The 15,850-nt window shown below is 36.6% G+C and overlaps 1 pseudogene; it reads left to right on the forward strand.

The window, feature by feature from the left end:
- Positions 1-11,640: 11,640 nt before the first annotated feature.
- LOC118608192 lies at positions 11,641-11,759 on the forward strand (annotated as a pseudogene).
- Positions 11,760-15,850: the final 4,091 nt, after the last annotated feature.

Below are 15,850 nucleotides of genomic sequence, written 5' to 3' on the forward strand. Positions count from 1 at the left end.
TTGTTTACATCTATCTATCCACCTGTCTATCCACTTATAATTATACCTATATCTATAACTCTGTATATCTAATGTATAATACAAGCATGCCAGCATATAGTGTATCTTGAGATTAGGATTTGAGTGGAAAGGATAATAGCAGAAGGTTGTAGGATACAACATTTACATTTTAATTGTCTCCTAAAGTGTCAATACTAATTTACACCATCATTTAAAAGAGAACCCAATTCTCCTCACTTTGGTCAAGACTTAGCATTACTGAACTTATAAATAATTGGCAATCTGACAGGTGAAAAATGACGTTTCACTATTTTCGTTTATTTGTTTGTCTCTTAGTTGCACTTGGATTACCAGTGAGATTGACCATATTTTCAATTTTCTGTTTGGTAAATTGTCTATTCAAATCCTTTGCTATTTTTTATATTTAATATTTGTATTTTTGTATGGATTTTTAGGTAAAATTTATGCATTCTGATTGTTACTCTTTATCTTATGTGCGTATTAGAAATATTTTCTTCTGATCTCTTTTTATTTTACTTATGTTTTTGTCACATACATGGCATTTAACATATCAAACTTAACGTTGATCGTCTTGAGTTTGCCTTTTGGGTACTGCTTAAAAAAGCTTCAACATCCAAAATTAGAAACATGTTCTCATTTAATGTCATTCATAGAATGTGATTAAGTTTATCCTCAAAGACTTGATTTTCATAGACATGTCACTTTTGCTACTGACCCATTCTGTGTCACTGAAATGTGCTGCCAGTGGTGACTGTTCTAAAAGAAATCTCTGGAGCAGCTCTCATAACTCAGAAACACTGGCCAATGATCTACCTGTAGAAAGTCCTCTCACTTCTGTGTATGAGAAGACGTGTGCTCTGCGTCCATCTCATAGACTTGTGCGAACAGACCTGAGTTAAAGGCATGTACTTTAATGTGGTTGATAATTTTAATTACATCCTGCAAAATGTTGTTTAATTCAGGTGACATTCTTCTGGCTAGCTAGCATTTCTTGATGGATGACACTGTGCATAGACTCAACTTCAGAAGCAACTTCTTTGACCTGAGTAGTGAAACCAGAAAGCCATCCAGTCATGACAGCTGCTCCGTTCGTGCACATACTGACACAAAGTGACCAATTAACTTTTCCTGATATGCAATCATTCAAAGACTTGAATAGTTCTGCAGCTGTGGTGTTGGTTGGCAACAAAAGTGCACATAGCATATCCACATGCACATCCTCCTGAAAAAACAAATGGTACAGAAACAAGTATTGTTGCTTTATTGTCAACATCCGTAGACTCATCAACCTGGATGTGTACCGCAGTGACTCATTAATCCTCTCTAACAGTTGTGCCTCAATATCCTCTGCCATTTCAACAATTTGTCTAGTTACGGCGCTAGCCGAAAGAGGAATATGTGCTACCTTTTGAACTGCAGCCTCTCCTAAACGTTTACAACAAATGTCCTTAGCAGTGGGGAGGATCAACTCTTAACCAATAGTAAAGGGCTTCTCAGCTTTAGCAATGTGTTTAGACACTAAGAATGATGCTCTCAGTGCAGATACATTTGATGAAGTGGTGGCCTTCAATAATTGCTTCTGTTCTTTGTGCTCACATCTTTTTCTTATGAAGAATTCCAAAGGCTTGTCTTTTAATGCAGGGTGCTTGGTCTCCATGTGGCAAAGCAGTTTTGAAGGTTTCATGGCTTCGTTAGATAGCTGGTCTCCACCTATTACACAAAGCAGGCTTGGAGAATGTGAAGCACCTGTTGCAATGAACCTGTAATTTAAGTAGGACTCTTGATGTTTGCTTTTAAAGCCAGCTTTCTTTTTGTTGGCAGTCTTAGAGTCTTCTGCTGTCTCATCATTGGGTTTCTCCCCCTTTTCAAGTTGACGAACTCTCCCTTATTGAACTTTATGTTCTCTCACCAAACACCCTCAGAATCCAGTTTTGTGCATCATTTCCTGGCTCCTGATTATAGTAATAACCCCTAAGTGCTGAGATATTTATATAAATCATGCAATCCTCACAGACAACTTTGCAAAATAGATGTAATTTCCCATTTTACATATGAAGACAGTAGGCTTAAAAGGATTAAAGAATAGGTAGTACATGGTCACACCCTGAGTTATAGGTTAGTCTCATTCCATAGCTTATGTTCATAATAACACACCTCACTGGTGCAGGAACTCATAACTAGTAGATTTAGACAGAAGAATTACAGGTTCTTGACTCTTTAGTATAATTTTCTAGCCATTGTATCATCACTTTAACCATCAAATTACTAAGATTTTAACTATGAAATTAAGCCTCATTGAATGACTCTTCATGCATTCAGTGCTGTGAGATAAAAGTTTTGTAAATGGAAAAAAAATCCCTGTAGAATGTAATTACTGGAACTGAATGTAATAACTATAACTGAAGTTCACACAGGAAATGGTATGTGGAAGAATATCTGTTAAATTGTTAACCGTGCCACCAATCATAGCTTTTATCCAAGCATGTTGCCACAGATTTACCTTTCAGAGGCCAGACCATTTCAAATGATGTCTATGAAAAGCCAAAAACAGGTCAGCTGTTAAGGACTCATACAGTTGAATGGGGACCAAAATCTATAATTTAAAGATCCAGAGGCCTCCTTTATATAAGCAGTAAAATACAAAGATTAGAAGTATAATTTACCCTTAACTTTTTCTTCTAATACAATTTCCACTAAAATTATGCTAACACTTGTAGCTTTAGGGCAATCAAATTCATCTTACCTATCACTGCAACTTGAAAAACTACCATATGTCAAACTAGAGTTAGAAGCCTTGTATGCAACCATTCCTTGTAAACTGCATCCAGCCACAGACAATAGTGAAAGTCAGGGAAGTTCACCTTAAGTTAGAAGACCCACGAGAGGCTCTGTGTTATTAATTGAAACATTGTCATAGAGATATGCCTCCCAAAGCTTTCAAAATAACTAGAGATAGCACAAACACATTCATATGAAAGAACATTTATTCTAAACTTAGTATAATCAGCAACTGGTGTAACAGAAATGGGAAGTGGATACTTTGAAACGTGTCATTTAATCCCGTACATCTGCATATACAAAATAAATGATCTTAAATTCAGTCTCAAAGTAAAAGGTACATTTTAACCACATGCCAGAGTAGAAACAGACCTCAGGTAGGAATAGTTAGTTGGGTTCTGGCACTGGCTCTGCCACTAACATGGTGTGACATTAGAAAAGTCAATTTCACTTCTCAGGGCTTATTTTCTTCATTAGTAAAATGAAATAATCTCAAGAGTCCTTTAAAACTCTGAGAAACTAGGACAGCAAATAAATAACTTGGTTGTTTTTGACATACCAATATTTTCATGATGTCTTTAAAGTGGTTGATTAAAATATTCCCTTTTCAGATGGTTGTTGTGGAGACTCTGCTTAAGGAGAGGTTCCTCAAAGAAGGGACTATCATCCCACTTTCTCACAAGTGGGAGAAAGTTTAGAACATGCTAATTGGGCAAGCTTGAAATTCCAAAGATCTGCAAATGGAACAGGTGCAAATGTAACTGGTGATAATTGATGGCTAATTATGCAAGCAATAACACACCCCAGGGTATGGGCTTGTCTGCCAATACATACACTCCTTGGGTGTGAGTTTATTAGCAGGCAAATACACATCCCGGAGGTTGTATTGTGCAGAGAAAATGCTTTTGAAAACACAACGTGATTCTGAGTATAAGATTCTGAAACATATTAGCACATAAAATAGTTCAATTAAACCCAAGTCAACAGGACTGGTTTTAAAGAAAATCCCTTTGCATATCCCCTTTTAACTCTGTACTTGGCACTTCTCATCATTCTGACCCCTCTCCCTACACCTGCTGGATCCAAAGAAAATAAAGGCCATTTTGAAAAATATTAAATGCATTAATTTACCTTTAAAAATAGACCGTAATAAACTGAATTAGCATTTAGTGAGAATTCATAGGGTGATGCCACAAAAATGTTTTCACATAAAAGATCAAGTATATTTGCCCAGTCTGCAGTAAATGGTTTCTTGGTGTCTTCATTTTGATGATGGAACATAGGCCTCAGAAATTGAGATTTAATGATGACAGCCAGAAAAATAATGCTGTTAGCTGAGAAGAAAACTGGAAGAAAATTATGAAAGGGCAAGATTATTAGTTTTGTTCTGTTTTTTTTTTTCATATAGAGAATGTCACCTGAGCGGATTTCACAGATGAGACAGTTTTCTCGAGTATTAAGAAAGAAGTGGTCAGACCTGAACAGATACTTCTCCAAAGAGAAAATACAGAATGCCTATAGACATATAAAAAGATGCTCAAGGTCACTAATCATCAGAGAAATGCAAATTAAAACCACAATGAGATATCACCTGACATCTGTCAGAATGGCTGTCATCAACAAATCAAAGAACAACAAGTGTTGATGAGGATGTGGAGAAAAGAGAACCCTCATACATTGTTGGTGGGATTGCAAACTGGTACAGCCGCTATGGAAAACAGTATGGAGTTTTCTCAAAAGATTAAAAATGGATCTAACGGATCTAACTCTTGACTCAGCAATGAACTTCTGGGAATTTACCCAAAGAAAACCAAACCAATAATTCATAAAGACTTATGCATCCTTATATTCACTGCAGCACTATTTACAATAACCAAGATATGAAAGCAACCTAAATGTCCATCAACAGATGACTGGATAAAGAAGTTATGGTTCATATATACAATGGAATATTACTCAGGCATTAAAAAATGAAATCCTACCATTTACAACGATGTGGATGGATGGACCTAGAGGTTATTATGCTGAGTGAAATAAGTCAGACAGAGAAAGATAAATGCCATATGATTTCACTTACATGCAGAATCAAAGGAACAAAAAGAACAAACTAATGAAAAACAAACAAATACAGAGGATGGTCTGGTGATAGCCAGGGGGAAAGGGGTCAGGGGACAGGAGAATGGGGTGAAGGATTAAAGAAGTATGAATTAGTAGTTGATAGATGGTCACAGGGATGGAGAGCACGGCATAGCGAATGCAGTCAGCAGTAATGTAATGGTAGGTGGAGAGCCAGAGGAGAGAAGGAGCAATTAGTTGTATAAACTCTATAAATATCTAACAAATGCACTGTATACTTTAAACATAAGAAATAAAATAAAATGAAATAAGATAAAATAAAAAGAAAAGAAAGAACTGGTGAGATATAGACTAATTGGGACCATCAGTGCTCAAGATGCTCTGAAGGTTCCCAACTCACTCAATCCTTGCAGTGGTTATAAGCCGTAGACATGGCCTCCAGAGGCCTCTGTTCTTCTCTGTTTTCCTCTCTCACTCTATTCCAGCCATGCTGGCCTCTTTCCTGTTTTTGAAAATCTAGTCACACAGGTACTTCAGAGACTTTTAAGTTGTTCCCTCTATTAGAACACTCTTCCCTCAGATATCTACATGGCTTGCTTCTTTACCTCCATCGATTCTTTGTGTGAATGGCAAACTCTCAGTGAAATTTTCCCTGACAATCCCACCATCCATCTAACAGAAAATCATAAACTGTTCCACATTTCCTACCTATTTTCCTACATTATTATTGCTCATGTAAACTTCTAATATTTCTGAACTTCTAATATTTAACTTAGTTTTAGTTATTATCTCTTTATCTTCAACAGAATATAAGTTCCAGAAAAGCATGGATTTTGACTGTTTGGTTGACTGATATTAATCCAATAAAATTGAACAGAGCCTTGAAGGTTGCATTTGGTTAATAAAAATTTGTTGAATTAATGAATAAAATAAGAATACTATAAGCCAAGCTTCTAGTAGTGATTAATAGAGGTTAAATGCTAAGACATAGGTTTAGAGCACTGGTCAAATCTTTCAAAATATCTTGGGTTTGTCAGAATCATTACATTCACAAGAATGTAGAGATTTCGTATTAAAATAGATTGAACAGGAACATAAAGATAAAGCCAATTTTCCAGCTATACATTCAACCTTGGAACTCAGTGCTATGAAGATTATACATCAGACTTCAATAGAAATTTTATAGAGAACAAAAATTTTGGCCTGGTACTCTCAGCTTAACCTAAGTGAAATATCTTCTTCCTATTTATCTAATAACTATATTACATTGGATCAAATGAAATTAATATGATTTGACAATTTTTGACCTACAAGTTCAACATTCATAGTATTTCACAAATGTTTGACCTTCATATGTTTTAAACTAATACTTCCCAAATTACTTGAATCAGTCCTTTTTCTATCTTCCCAAATGGAGCACAACTACTGGGAAGATCATACCAGCCATATTGGAAGGAACTGTTCTATCTCATTCCTATAGCCTGGGATATTTGAAAATGTTTGCCTTCTACTTCCATACGGCTCCAAAAAGATCTATCCAAGAATTATGCTAATTTCACTCAAAACACAAAGTAAAATCCATTGCTACTGGCCAATTTCCTTAGAAAGTGGTTGAATTGGCAAAGCTCTTTCTGGTACAACTGATAGAAACCCAGCTCAAAATGAACTAGTTTTAAACAAAAATGAGAATTTATTGATTCTTATAAGAGAAGTACACGAATGGAGATGCTGAGACTAGAGACTCAAATTCTTCTCTTTCACCATCTCTTTGTTCTGCTTGGTTGCATTCTGCACAGATGTACTCTACATGCAATTGGAAAGATGGCTACAGATACCTCTAGACTCACATTCTCCTTAGTTAAGCTAGTGGAAAATTTTCTTTCTACTAATTTTCTGGATCTTGGGGAAGATACTTATGAATTTTCCATGAGTCCAGTAGCTATTACTGGTCCAATACTATACCTAAAGATGGAGTACAATGATTGGCATAGCCTCGGTCATGTATTGTGGTAGGCATGGGAGTTTGTGGGATGTGTGTGAATCAATGTAATTGGCAAGTCTACTAGGACCTCAGGCAATAGAGGGTGAGTGCCTCAAAGACAAGGTTTAAATTTAACCAAAGAGTGGATAAGAAAAATGTACAGAGTATCATTATCATTATCATCACCACCACCACCACCACCAAAAGTCCCTTTTTGTCCACCTATTTGACACAATAAATTTAAGGACTCTTACTGAAATCAGCCTGGTGTATACTTCAGATCTAACTAAGATAATCACCAGAAACTAACCTTTATTTCTAAAATTTAGCTTTTCATTGTGGCACTGTTTATGAACCCAGAGGCATCTTCATGAATCCTAAGGACATGGGTTAGTTTGTGGAGAGAGAAGAGTTTTTTGGTGTTAGGTGAGCCTCTTTGGGGTCAATGGGGGAGCAATCTAGCCCCTACTTTACTGATGAATATTGTTTCTCATTAAAAAGTTAATAAAATGTAGAAAGATACAATTTTGGAATCCTAAGAAAACAAAGCATTACAAAGAATCAAAGAAAATCTAGAAGGCAGTCCATAATAGGTTTAAAAGAACATGAATTGATATCACTGGGGGACAATTTGAATCAATAATGCCAAATTTCCTGGAGGGCGTAGAGGATGAGATTTTTTAAGAAGTAAAATTATTTTTTTTGTCACACACAGACAATGTAATAAAGATCTTAGGTGAAAAGTCATGTGCAGAAAACCCTTGGGCTGGCCTAGAGGTTCTCCACCCATCTGGGAAGTTTGGTTTGCTTGTTTGTTTTAGCAACCCCAATCCTAGGACTCATCCTGGGACAGATGTTCTTAAATTTTGATATAAATTAAAATAATAAATGAGAAGTGAGTCCTCCCTCAGGATATGTTTTTTTTTTCCGAACACAGAAAGGATCATCTGATTTAGGGAAGCTTGCAAGTATGATGAGCACAGTTAGTAGTAACAGTAGCAGCAGTAATGGTAATAAATCATAATTATTGTTTTTTTCTAGATAATACGGTCATAAAGTTTTCTATATCTAGTGTATTACATAGCATATAGACACTGCCACAGAGATAAGTCCAGAAAATTAAATCTAGTTCCAACTTTCTTAATATTAAGAAAGAATACATTTTCTTTCCTTTTTATTATTTGTCAAAATTTGTATGACAGGGAAGAGCTATTGGTTGGCATGAAAGATAAATATTGCTTAATCCTGCCATGGATAATTTAGGGATAATTACACCTACTGGAAGGCAGCACAGGTGGTTGCTTTCTTCCACAATAATGTACTATTTCATTTCAACAAGCAATTGGCAACTGCCTCTGCCAGGTTCCACTCTATACTAAATGACAATCAGAAACGCAAAAGCATTGGCGCCAGGTTTCATATTCCACAATTCCACAATAGAATAAGAATAATTTTGTTATTTAATTTGAAGTTAAGTCCTTTCTATGTTCTTTCTTTGACATTTTTTTCTTTCATGTCATAAATTCACTGTCAATAAGTTGATTGTAACAGGAAACACCCACTTGGATGCTAACATATTGTCATAAATAACAACAATCAAAAGAGTACTATCTATCTTTCACCACATAGGATGCTATTCTAATTCCAGCTACTGACAAGAAACAATTGCTACTATATCAACTGTGACTGTTTCGAACCTTAATGTAACTCCTGGGAAACTTGAATAGGCATTTTTTTTCTTCCAGAGAGGTGCATTGTGAATTTCTCTGACCAGATTATGTCATTAAAAACTCAGATGGGTTTAGTGATGGACAAAATAAAAAGAAATATTAAAGCATAAAGCATAATTTTCATCCTTATGACAATAAAACAGTCTGACAAATCTTATTTAACATGTTAAAATGTCTTCCTGGGGCAGTTCACTACCTCATTTCTCACTAGTACAGGATGCTTCTGACATAAAGCTGACAATAGGGCTGAATAAGAAATTTGCTAAGATGCTCATTTATATAGAGTTAAAGATGCTTTAGTCCAGGGATGAAAAATATGAGCAAATAGAAGCTGTATCAAATTATGGATCAATGGGATAAATGAATAATCAACTTAAAGGGGCCTGATAGAGAAGAAGAGCAGTGGGGGAAAACAGATAATGAGGAGTGGCTAAGAAAGAAAAGGCTTGAAGAGGATGATCAAAGACAGAACAAGAAAAAATCCTTCTGTCCGTGAAGGGATACTACAGTTATTTTTCACTGGGTTCCTGGGGCCTTAGGCATTGGAAAGAAGCTGTTGATGGCACTGCTATGGTGATCTTTTTACATTAATTTTCCCAATTCAATATCCTTTAAAAGCTATTTATTAAGCACCCTATGTGTATAGAATGCTACATTAGACCCACGGCTTCCTGGCAGCATGGTTTATGGCAGAGAAAGTGATCACTTTCATTGTTCGTGTCTCCCTCTAGTTGGTTAGGAACAGCTACCTGGAGCTCTGTGTTGTTGAAGATTCTGATAGTATGTCTGGGCTCAACAGGAATGTCTGTCATACTTCCTACATAGGGTTTTTGGTGAGGATTAAATGAGATAATCTATCTAAGGAGCTCAGCATAAGGCCTAAAACAGAATGAATTGTGTGAATAAGATGTCCCCCAGTAGAAAATACTGTTAAAACTCTTATCATACAAATCTCAAGAATAAAGAAAACTGATTGGCTCATTAACTGAAAGGTCTAGAGGTTAGATATGCTTCAGTCAAAATTTGAATCATAGTTTCATGATGTTATCAGTGGCTCTGTTTTGCTATAATTATCTCAGTTCTGCTCTTCTACCTGGGCAGGATTCTTCCCCAGACTGGCTCCCTCCACGGTAGGAAAATGGCTCCAGCAATTTCAGGACTCACATCCACACATCAAATGCTCAATCCAACAGCCCATACTGGTGTGTGCTTTCTCTAGAACAAATGGATGTTGGGGTTTTAACTACAAAGATCCATTATATAAGTACTCAATAAAGGTACACTGTTATACTTATGAATATTGTTAGCAAGATGGGTGACCGGTGGCCTCTATGCTACGGGTTTGCCAAATCTGTTTCCACCATTTAGGATTATCTGTGTTCTTGTACTTTAATGAACAAGTCAACATTAATTACAGAATAAATTAACTGATCAAATGAGTTCTAATAGCAAGGCTGGTTGTTTTGTATAAATCTAGCCTTGTCTAATACAACCTACCCAAAATAACTGGTCAAAACCAATTACACGTCACTGGGTTTCTAGCCATGTGCCGGATATTGCTACAGGAAGACATTAGAATGTGTGCACCTTCTACTAATCCTGATTCCACTATTTTCCTAACCATCATACTTGCTGATGGCTCATTTCATAGATCACTCTTCTTTCCTCTGACCCTAAGGCTAGATGTGATTCACTCCCCATTTAGGGCCTATAGGTAGTTGTAGCACCAATCCAAGCCTTTGCTTATCTGGTTAGCATCCACTATGTACCAAGTATCCTATTCAGATACAGAAATACCCCGAGATACTCACCAGGATGTGATGAATGCTATAATACAGATATAACCAAGGCCTTAAATGAATACAGTAGAAGCAACTTTCTTTGCCTGGAGAAGTCAGAAAAGCTCCTTAGATAAGGTTGGCTTTGCACTCGGTCTTTGGGTTCAGAAGTTGTGAATGGGGCAATAGCTAAAGAAACATGATCTTGTGATAAAATAATGCATGTGTTACAGAATTTGCCAAAGGAGACTTTTAAAAAACTTGAAATTCCTCAGTTCCATCAACTATGTGAAATTCTACAAGCTATCCTTAAGTACAACCACATGTTAATTAAAAAAATGTACAGAATACTATCAGTAATACATATTTTAGTGTAATTTTTCTATCAGATTGCTTCTCTTCTAATTCTTAATTGGTATGCCTTGCTGTAAAAGATTGGAAATTAGACTTGAGCTCACGACTGCAAGAGTTTTCTTTAACCTGTGATTACTGTACTGTGATTAAACTAGAATCATGCAAGAGTATGGATTTCGGTGAGTTCTGTAGATTCTAAGATAAGAGATGTTGATTTTATAAATTTCTTAATTTCTTAATCAGCCTTCTCTCTTAGTTCATGGGGCAGATAATTGTTGAGCAAATGGTCACAGCCACATTCTTAAAAGTGGGCAAAAAAATCAGAAGAAGTAAGATCACAGGGGATAGGAAATTATATCCACCTTACTCCATTCATCCTTGAATGCTGTTGAAGGAAAAAGGTAATTTGGTTTTGTTTTATAATTAAGAGGAAAGCAAAAAAATTACCTCCTTCATGACTTCTCTTACAGACAAACATTAAGGCGAATCTAGTTCTACTTTATCATTTTGGAGGTGGAGAAACTGAGTTCCATGTTCCCTACCTCATCAAAAAGCAGTGATCTTTCTATAATAATTGCCTCAATTTAATACACTCTGACATATATTTTGCAAGCATCCTATATGTAGAGTGCTACACTAGAGCCAAGGCTTTTAGGAAGCTTACAATTGAGTGCCTGTTCCTTTTTCTCTCTTTCTTCCCAGCATCTAACACAATCTTTTGCATATTGAAATAAATGTGTTTTGAAATGATGAATTAAAGTGTGAGGCATTTGCACATGTGAGACATTTGCACAGCTAACGACATGGGAAGAGAAATTGTCAAATGAACCGACCCTTCTCCTTTACTTATTGCACCCTAATACAACTGTAAGTTCCACATCATCTCCTTTTGTCAACAAATATTATTTAGAGATGATTATTCATCTACGGCCATGTCACCCTGAATGCACCCCATCTCATCTGATCTCAGAAGCTAAGCAGGGTCGGGCCTGGTTAGTACTTGAGTGGGAGACCACCTCAGAATACCAGGTGCTGTAGGAGTTAAAAAAATAGAGATAATTATTCAAAAGAAAAGAAAGCTGTGGGAAAAATTTTAAGAGCACAATGATAGAGAGTTTTTGTCAAGATGTAATTTGCCATTCTGGGTGAGTATGGCAAAAGATGCATTTAAAGAGAGGTGAGGGGGAAGTTCTGTAACTTACATCTTATATTTTTGGTATGCATTTCATGGTGTTAACATTTTATTTTGCTGGCTAGTTAACTCAAGCACTGTGAATGGTATAGTGTAGAGAGAAACAGAGAAAACAAGATTAAAAGGATAAAACCATTGAAGATCTGCTATTTCAGTACATTCATTAGGATTCGCTCCAATACGCTATTCCAATCTCAATAGATGTCAATGAGGCTTTTATTATCATCAACATGAGTGGTCACAATGGCACTTTTAAAAATCCATTTTCTCTAATATCAAAGAGTCTTGAATCTCTACTTCATAGCTGAGTCACCTCACAACTAAACTGCTTTCCTCTCTTGACTACGATTTTGCTGTTATGTCAAGTTGCAGAGTACAATCCTTGAAGCTTTTCAGGGTCAACAAGTGGACATCTTGGCCTTCTCTCACATTATCTACCTACTAACTTCAGATATTGTTATGGACTAAATGTTTATGTTCTCCCCAAATTTATATGTGAAGATATTTATAGATGGGGCTTTGGGGAGGTAATAGCTTCAGATAAGGCTATGTGGGTGGGCCCTCATAGTGGGATTAGTGTCCCTATAGAAATAAGAAAGGAGAACAGAGCTCACTTTCTACCTCACCCCATCCTCTTCCATGCGAGGACGCAGTGAGAAGGCAGCAGTCTACAAACCAAGAAAAGGGCTCTTTCTCAATAGGAACCAAATCTGCTGGCACCTTGATCTTGGAATTCTTGGTCTTCAGACTTGTGAGAAATAAATTCCCATTGGTTAAGACACCCAGTCTGTGGTATTTAGTCATGGCAGCCCAAGCTGGCCAAGACAGCTATATAACTGGCATTTTCATATAGGATGCATGTGTCTGTATATTTGTGCATATATGTATGTGTGCTTGAGGAGGATGTTTCATTTTGCAATGAATTTTACAGAAAGCCTTATATCTAGAACATAGCAGCCTATGATGATTAAAAAGGCCTACACTTGCACAGTGTGGACAGTTTTGCTATAATCAAATGTAATCAAAGCAGAAGGGAGATCTAATGTTATTTAATCTAAGGCAGCAGTTTTAATTTTTTAAACCACTGAATATTTTTCTTCAACCAGAATATATTTGGAACACCAATATTAAAGTGAAGTTCCTCAAGCCTACACCCTTTTTTAACAGATGAGAAAATTAAGTACCACAGAGAGGATAAGATTTACTTAATTCCACACAGCCAGTAACTGGCCAGGCCAAGTCATAAAACTAGTTCATTCTATTATAACACATAGGTTTGACTCCCACTTCTACCACTAACTAACTGTACTACTTAAGCAAGTGATTTAAACTCTCTGACTCTCAGTATTCATCATTTGCAAAATGAGGATAATAAGGTGCCTACTTCATAATGTCTATTTGTAAGAATCACATGAAGTACTCGATGCGGATATTTCTAGTTAACTAAAATGTGCTGTACGAATATTACTTATCATCATAATCACCATTTCCTGACACTGAACACAGTGTTTTGCCACCATGTATGTACCTTTTGACTTTATCCTCACAGTGGAATCACTTATTCAAATATAAACTTTCATAGAATCCCCTGAAATAAACCAGATAAAAATAGAACTGTTCTGATTAAAGTGGGGATAGGGCTCAGGTATCCTGTCAACCTTCTTCTTTGCTTTATCCCCAGGAGACCGAGAGAGGATCAGCAAAACCTAAGGATATGGGAAATACACTCAGAAAACACTGCATGATCCTGTATCTTCTTTTTTTACAGATGGACAATATATTTACTTTTCTCTGCATTTCATCTCAGATCTTCTGAAATATAAGTGGGTAATTTTTTTCCTACCTCTAAAAATAAGCAGAAATAAATTAGGCAGTCTCATGTGGAACAGGCCAAACTCATAGAGCAATGTTAACAGAATAGTGATGGTTAGGTATATTGGGGTCGAGCCACCAGTATTCAAAGATTTCCCCCAAACACACCCCCAGCCTTGTTAATTAGGTGATACCTCATCGTTAGGCCCCATGAAATCTAGCATGTACTACTCAAATATACCAGTGTCACAAACAGCTGCAAGAAGCCTTATATTGACTGACCAGGAAAGGAAAGTGAAACATTCCAAATCAAGGAATACTGTAACCACCACTGATGTTTTTTCTTACAGTCATGATCTCATTTAATTCTCAAACTGACCTAATGAGGACACTAGAACATCCATTTTAGAGATGATGCATCAGAGCCTCACAGAAGTTAACTGACTTCTCAAGCAAGAGAGCTTGGATTCAAAATTGGCTTTATCAGATTGCTGTTAAACCCTAGAGCCACAGGGAAAAGTTGTTTATTCATTCATCCAACAAAAATATCCATTGCCGCTGTGTTAAAGGCACTGTATAAAAATAAAATAAATAATTGAAGTTATGCTCCACTAAAATCCCAGAATAATGAATATACAGGTAAGTTTATGCATAATCTGAAGTTTCTAGATTGACCGAGAAAGGTATTGTTAGACCTGTGATAAATCCTTGAGTCACACTACTTTTTTCATCTTCATTCTCAGAAGTCATATACTCTCCAGTTATATTTGAGGAATCAAATGTTCCCATGGTTAAAAGATATAATAACTTGTTGATTTAGATAATCTCACTAGAATTCCATGCATTTAAAAGCAAACTAGTTACCAACTGTGTCTAGAAAGTCACTTAATTATATAATTGTATATATAGACATAGTCACCCTTGACATGTCCAATAATATGGTGTATTAACTTATAAAACTAAATGTAGATAGACAGACAGAAACAGACAGATGGTGATTGAAAAAATATGCATTACATAACTGCCTTAAAATGGATATGAGTCTGTTATTTAGCACTGAGGACATAACACTAAACACTGGACTTATGCTAACGAAGAGTAAAAGTTACAGAAGGAATGAGGGTATCAGGGTCTAGGTCTGTCCTTTCCTCTACACTTCCCACCTTAGCAGAGTATCTTGTTTACATTCCCATAAAATCCCTTTCAGCTTGTTCATTTGGGACTTGAACTGATCTTGTCCCAGGAAATGGTTTTAGGTCTAGCTGACTATATTCCACTACTCTTTTCAATATGCACACATTGCAGGAAAATCAGGAAATAGAGATAATAAAGACAACTAAAACATAAATTTCACCAAATCCCACCATTGAAAGATAACCACTTATTAAGTTAATGACACATAAACATCCCAATATTTCAAATACTTTTATGTAAATGCACTCCATATATATTTACATATATATTAAAGCAATTCTCTAGCCCACATTGTTAGACTTCTATAGATTGCCATTTTCAATTTTTTTTTATCAAGAATAATGTGAAAAGATCTGTAACTATACCTTATCATTGAATATTCTATTAAGTAATTGATATCAATTACAATAAATTAAATTAAGTCTGAAGCTAACACATTTTGGGCTTCTGGGAAAAAATGCATAGATGATAGAGGCTCTGTTCATCCCTCTTGCGACCAAGTCAGAGTTGTGACAGGAACATGGAGCAAACAACAAGGAAAGTTACCTGGGATCTAGATGAACAGAAGCCCTACAACTAGGGAGAGAAATAAGAAATCACCCTGCAATAGAAGGAGGTAGGAGGGGGTGAGGACGTGAGGCTACCCGGTCCCTAGTGGCTGAGTGGGACAGAGGCTGTGGCAGTGGAAGCTGCAGATGACTCTTAAAGGGGCTGTGTCCACGAGTGGACCTTCGTGGTGACGGACCTGCTTGCTCTGAGTGCCAGGGCCAGGTCCACTCCATGGGAGCACCAGGGACTTAAAGGGAGTCATTGAGCTGTTGGAGCGAGGGCTGGAGGTGAGGCTTTCTGCAGGGCAGAGGTGCTGGTGTTATCCATTGTTCCATGTTCAGCCCTCCCCTCTCCCAGTGTGTTGACTCAGCACCCATCATAGCTG

Source organism: Rousettus aegyptiacus, unplaced genomic scaffold (assembly GCF_014176215.1).
Source record: "Rousettus aegyptiacus isolate mRouAeg1 unplaced genomic scaffold, mRouAeg1.p scaffold_m13_p_9, whole genome shotgun sequence".
NCBI classification, from domain to species: domain Eukaryota; kingdom Metazoa; phylum Chordata; class Mammalia; order Chiroptera; family Pteropodidae; genus Rousettus; species Rousettus aegyptiacus.